This window comes from Telopea speciosissima, chromosome 5 (assembly GCF_018873765.1).
Source record: "Telopea speciosissima isolate NSW1024214 ecotype Mountain lineage chromosome 5, Tspe_v1, whole genome shotgun sequence".
Taxonomy (NCBI): domain Eukaryota; kingdom Viridiplantae; phylum Streptophyta; class Magnoliopsida; order Proteales; family Proteaceae; genus Telopea; species Telopea speciosissima.
This window is the reverse complement of record NC_057920.1, coordinates 38,147,549-38,154,619: the sequence shown is the minus strand read 5'-3', so window position 1 is coordinate 38,154,619 and position 7,071 is coordinate 38,147,549.

The following is a 7,071-nucleotide window of genomic DNA, read 5'->3' as shown; positions in this document are numbered from 1 at the left end:
CATTGGAACAAGATGGGTTTTCAAAAATAAACTTGATGAGAATGGAATTGTTGTGAGAAACAAGACAAGACTAGTTTCTCAAGGCTATAATCAGCAGGAAGGAATTGACTTTGATGAGACTTATGCTCCTATAGCTAGATTAGAAACTATAAGAATGTTGTTAGCATTTGCTTGTCATAAGAACTTCAAACTTTATCAGATGGATGTAAAAAGTGCATTCCTGAACGATTTTATAACTGAAGAAGTTTTTGTTTCACAACCTCCTGGATTTGAAAACTCTACTTTGTCTAATCATGTTTATAAACTCAAGAAGGCTTTATATGGACTTAAATAAACACCTAGAGCCTGGTATGATAGATTAAGGAAATTTCTTATTGAGCATGATTATATTATTGGTAAAGTAGACACAACCTTGTTTATAAAGCACAAAGGTTCACACTTGATCATTATTCAAATATATGTTGATGATATCATTTTTGGTGCTATTGATGAATCTCTATGCATTGAATTTAGTAATTGCATAAAAAATGAATTTAAAATGAGTTTAATAGGTGAATTGAATTTCTTTTTAAGACTTCAGATTAAACAAACTGAAAATGAAATTTTCATTAATCAGTCTAAATATATTAAGGAATTATTGAAGAAATTTGATATAAATGCTCAGAAAGCTTCTTGCACTCCTATGAGTACCTCTCTAAGTTTGTCAAAAGATGAGAATGGAACACCTTTTGATCCCACTCGATATCGAGGAATGATTGGCAGTTTGCTCTACTTGACTGCAAGTAGACCTGACATTATGTTTAGTATTTGTGCCTGTGCTAGATTCCAAGCTAGCCCTATGCAATCTCATGCTAGTGCAGTCAAAAGAATATTCAAATATTTAAAAAACACTGTTAATGTAGGATTATGGTATCCTATGAACAACAATTTTGAATTACTTAGCTTTTCTGACGCCGATTTTGCTGGCTGTCATCTTGATCGCAAGAGCACAAGTAGAACTTGCCACTTCCTTGGATCATGTCTTGTCTCTTGGTTCAGTAAGAAACAGAATTGCGTTGCACTCTCCACTACTGAAGCTAAATACATTGCAGTAGGTAGGTGTTGTGCTCAAATCCTCTGGATGCGCCAAACTCTCACTGATTATGGTATTTCTTTTGAAACCTAAAAAATCATGTGTGATAGCATAAGTACTATAAATCTCAGCAAAAATCCAATTCTACATTCCTGAGCCAAGCACATCGATATTCGTCACCACTTTCTTCGTGACACTGCTCAAAAGGGCAAAATTGTCCTCGAACATATCGATACTGCAAGGCAAGTCATGGATATTTTCATAAAACCCTATTCAAAGAGCGTTTCTGCACGCTTCGATGTGAGTTGGGCATCTGTAATCCTTTTTTAATATAACCATACTTCTACACTCTTACTGGACTAAAAAATCAGGTCCTATTTCAAAAATTCAAAATTATAGATTTTTTGCCCAAATCGATCGACCGCTTCGATTGTACCGGTCGATCGGATGGCTAAAAATCTCATTTTTAAAGGAATCCGAGAGGTCATTTCTTCATATCTCTTCATTTTATTTTCATGCCTTTTCGTTCCAAAACCCCTGAACGAACATTCTAGGGTAAAACCTCTATAAAATCCCTTAAATCCTTGCCCCATTTCACTTCAATCTCATCTTCTTCCTTCAAAAACCTCTTTTTCTCCATCAATGGATCCAAAGGATGGTGCTCCAAGTAAGAAGAGAAAGACCACTGCAAACAAAGGGAAGACTAGGGCTTACAATGAGTCTCTTTTCTCATCTCTTGAAGCTTCTCTATTTTGGCCTAAGTATTTGGAAAGAAAAGTGATCCAAGAACGCCATGTGAGGACTGGAGAACTCCAAACTGGTAATATCTTTGAATTCTACACTTTTCTTGGATGGGATTCTGCACTTTACCACACCAATTTTTTCTATTCTGCATTGGTAAAGTATTTTTATTGCAACTTCGAAGTTGAAGGCCAAGATGCTGACTTGAGAATCAAATCTCTTGTCAATGGCACTCCCATCTCTTTCAATATGGAAGATTTGGAAGATATTTTGAATATTAGGGCTTATAGTGAGTTCAAGTATCTCAAGACCAAACAAAATTATGATGATTTCATGAATGAGGCTGAAGTTTATGGAAAAATCATTCAAAATTATGATGATAACTCCCAAAATGTCAAGGCTGTCCAACTTCAAGACATTCCTAGGGTGATGTGTCTCATTAACTTCTACAATCTTCTACCCAAAGGAGGCCATAGGGCTGCAGTCAAACCCTTTGAGGCATACCTTGCCTGGTGTTTGGTTACTAAACACCAAATTAGCCTTTCATATCTCATGATGAGGGTGATGGAAACTGCTTCCAAAAGAGTTTCCCAAGACAGTCTTCTATATGGTAGGACTCTTACTACTATTTTCTACCATTTCCAAATTGACTGTTCTAATGAGATTCCTGAAGATAAACCATGTGACATTGATGCTACAACCATTAAGAAGATGAACTTGTCCATTGTTCCTCCTGTTGCTCCTGTTATTGAAAATCGTAGAAGGAAATCAAATGCATTTGCCACTGAAGAAGAAGACTATGATGAGAGTATTGATGAGGACTACATTCCTCCAGAAGGATCCTCCTCTGCTTCTGATCGCCAGATGATGCTGGACTACATGAAGGCCACTACTGGACACCTTGACTCCCTGGATGACAAGATGAACTCCATGATTCTTCAACTTTCTCGTATTACCCAGCACTTCAACATTCCTACTCCTTCTGAGGCTGCTGATGCTCCTGATGCTTAGCCAATCTTTTAATTTCAGTCTTTAAAACTTAGATTTTCTGACAAGTTAACTTTGGAATTTTTGGGTTGTAATAGCTTAGACTATGCACTGCTTTTTATTCCTGCACTTCTACTTTTAAACCTTTCTATGCTGATTGACTTAACATGCTTATGGTTTAAATATTGGTACATATGCTTTATTATTTCTTTGATGCATATTTGTAGGGGGAGCTTACTTGTGTATGCTCAAAATTGTCTACTAATACCTTCTGCAGGGGGAACCTTTGCTCTTTTCATCCCTTACCTTTTTGCTGTTGACAAAAGGGGGAGAAAAGTGGATGATTTAAAAATAGATGGTAATTTATTGATTTTTGCTTATTTTACATATATAATGCCTTTGATGATGTATTCTTATCTTGAATTTTTAAAATTATATATCCTTGCCTTATTATTAAATCATAAGGTTTGTCATCATCAAAAAGGGAGAGATTGTTGGGTAATCACTTCCTTCCTCAATCATTGGTTTTGATGATAACAAATAGACATGCTTGAAAATAGACATCAAGCTAAGAAGCCAAGAAACCAAGAAGTCAAGAATCAAAGAATCAAGAACATGGATGATCAAGGATGCTGAAAAGTCATGAGAAGTTTCGACAATAGAAAGATCTAAACAAAGATCTTTTGAAGATTGAAGAACTTCTTTGAAGATGTCAATATAAAACTCAAGATCGAAGACTCAAACCTTTAGACACACACCAGTTACACACAATATACTGCATGATAATTTTAAATGAAAATTGCATTGCATACATCATGCATTTTAGAGACCTTAGAGGTTAGATTATATACCATAATGACCTTAGCATCAATAGGGTTTAATATGTGTAAGTACCCACAGAGAAAAATCACTGAAAATAACCTATCTATGAACCGATTTTAGAACCGATCGATCGGTTGATCTTTACACAGATTGACCGCCAGTCACAGAGACTGAAGTGGGATGAATCAGTTGGGGAACCAATCGCCCAACACCAATCGATTCCACAACCGATCGACCGGTGATCAACCGGTTTGTCAAATTTAACTCCAATGGCTATATTTCCAACGGCTCTCTTAAAGAGGTCGACCGGCACATAAAGTGGTCGATCGATTTGACTAAAAATTAGCCGTTTTTAATCCGTTGTGATTCAAACTCAACCCAGATTTTTTGTATAAATAGAGCTTCTTTTTAGCTCTAAATACAACACTTAAAAACGCCTCAAGTACTAACAATTAAAGACTTGTTTGTGTGAGTTTCAAATCAAGTGAGAGTTATATTCAAGCATCAATCTCAAGCTCTCTTTTTTGAAGTTAACCCTCTCTTACAAATCCATTCAAAGAGAACTTCAACTCATCAAAGACCTTCTCAACATTTATGTTACAAGCATTATCATCTTGAAGGCACTACATTGAGCATTCATGTACACATCATTCTTCACTCGCAAGGAATACATATCACATTCCTTGCCTAGATAATTCTTATCTTTTATCTTTCAATTGTTTATGCTTTTGAGTTAAGAAAACATTTTTACATTAATCTTGAATGTACTTAGATTAGTGTGTAGGATCTTCTTATCCTGTGAAAAAGAGTTAGGATCCTCTTATCCTGTGAAAAAGATTATAAAGGTGTTCTTCCCACCTACTGTACTGAAAGGAAGCTATTAGTGGAATTCTCCCAAGGTTGAAAGGAGTGGATGTAGGGTTGGTTTAACCGAACCACTATAAATCTTGTGTCTTCCTATTTTCGCATTATTTTTGTTTACTATTTTATTTTAAACACTTAATTGGGAGACAAATAGAAAAAGAGTAAAAATTCATTAGTGATAACCTATTTACCCCCCTCTAGGTTAGCTCACACCCACTCCTTGATTCAATTCATCTTATAGCATCTTTAATTCACATCGTCGATGCCAAATTTAGTGGAAACAAAAAGCTCAAAAATTTTTGGGTTTCTTGGCATGAATCGGTTATGTTGAATCAGTCGAAATAAAGATGAATCATGGTGAATTTCAATTCAAATTCACCGATTTCAATCCAAATCGACCAATTCACCAATTGGAAATCCAATTTTTTAAGTGGTAGGTGCTATGGAGTAATGAGAGGCTTTTATTGTCTCTAACAAATAAGGGGAGCAATAAAGATACCCTAGGTTCTTGAGTGTTTACTTTGTTTGAAAACTTTTGCCTTTGAAGAAGGTGAAAATGATGGAAGAAAAGAGAGAGAGAAAGAGGTATTAATATCTACCACATGGTAATACATCCCACTTTCATTTGGCTTAGAAGAAGAAGCCTGGAGGAAAGTAATTTTAAAGCTAAATCTAATATGTCGGTACATCCATGTGTCTCATGTATGTGCACTCAAAGTCCACTATCCATGTTTGTAATATGTTGCAAGGATTTAAAGAGAGAAGAAGACTTTGAAATAGTGAGTTAAAGTCTGAGAGTGGGAATAAGAGATGAAACCAAGCTTGTTATAGTTGGCTCTTATGTTTTAAACCTTTTCAGATACTAGGGGCCCGTTTGGTAACAATTCCGCTTTAGGAACTTTGTTCTTCAACAAAATGATCTTTTGTTGTTTCTCCATTGAAAGGTCATTCTTTTCCTACTGTTGGGTATTTGGTAAATTCGTGCTGGAATTATTCTCGGGATCATTCCTGAATCAATTGGTGTTTGGTAAAACAAGGTTTGAAACAAAAGTTTAATACTATTGCTAATATTTACATAAAAGTCATTATGTATATTAGCCATAAAGTTTGGACAATTTTCATCATTATCCACCCAATGCCCATAACAAAAAGTAATAAAAATTTAAAGTTTTACATCACCAATCTCCTAATAATTAAAATATTACATCATAAAGACAATAAAAATCAAAGTGCTATAGTATATTAAAAGAAGATGTCAATACTTCAGGAGGTGGTATTTAATCGCCACCTTTGTTCAGGTCAAGTTTAGTCATGGCAGCAAGGATATCTCTCAGACTACTTATATGTTTCTCAGACTCTGTAATGGCTCCTTTTAAAAACCCTTTTACAAAATACTATGTAGGATCAGGAGATGCAGATGTAGAAGGTAGAGGATGAGTAGATGAAGTTGAAGCCTGATGAGTAGAAGAACTATTTATTCCTTCATCTACCCATTTGAAAAATCCACAGCCAGTACTCTCAACCTACATCCCAATTAATTATGACTGTTAAAACCCAATCTAACAGAAGAAATAAGGAAACACAAGTTTATTTGACATATTCCAATAGAATGTGGACAACACTAAAATTGTGAATGTGGACAACACTAAAATTGTTGGCCTTTTTCGATAATCTAATTTTACATTGACCTTTGCCACATTTACATTCTCTCCATTGATCCACCCACATGAAAAAATTACAATTAGGTGTTGAACATTTGTAAAATCTTCATCTAATATTTTTACTTAAAGATCTGGTTGTAAAAGTTATACAACTACTACTATGTACGCCACATCTAGCAAGGGTATGATCACTCGCATTAGAAGCCATCTGTAATGTTAGATAAATTTCATTATAAAGCACACATGACAAAAGGAAGTAAATAAGTTATAAAATGTTTTGCAATTTGTCAATTAAGGGTAGAAAAATATCAAATATTATAGACTCAGTCCATTAATAATATTAAAAATATCAAATATCATAGACTAGCCAACTCGTTTGTAATTCGTTTCCTAATATCGTTCATCTCTTTTGCTCGATCCCTTTGACTACTCATTAAAGGGGACGCATTATAATGTTTATGATCTAAGTAACACATAGGGATCTACTTCAGCTTCATCTAGCCCAAGCTTCACAAAATCTTCATCTAGCCTTTGTTCATCTCTAATGTAGTTATGCAGGCCACAACATGCAATGACAATGTGACTTTGTTTCTTCATAGAGAAATGATGCATTTGTCTTAAAAACAAGAATTTGTTTTAGACTGCTATAAAAAAAAAGAATTTGTTTTAGAGAACTCCAAATGAACGTTCAATAACATTTCTTAGATAGGAATGTTTATAGTTGAACATTTCTCTAGTTGTTATTGAAGTTCTTCCTGCACCTCTATAATCTGGAAGTTGGTATCTTTCACCTCTGAACGGTGTCAAATATCCTGTCTGATTCGCATAACCAGAGTCTACAATGTCATATTTGCCTACAAAGAAAAATTACAATTAAAGTGATATATAATATGCATAAAAATATTCTATTGCTTTAAAATTTAA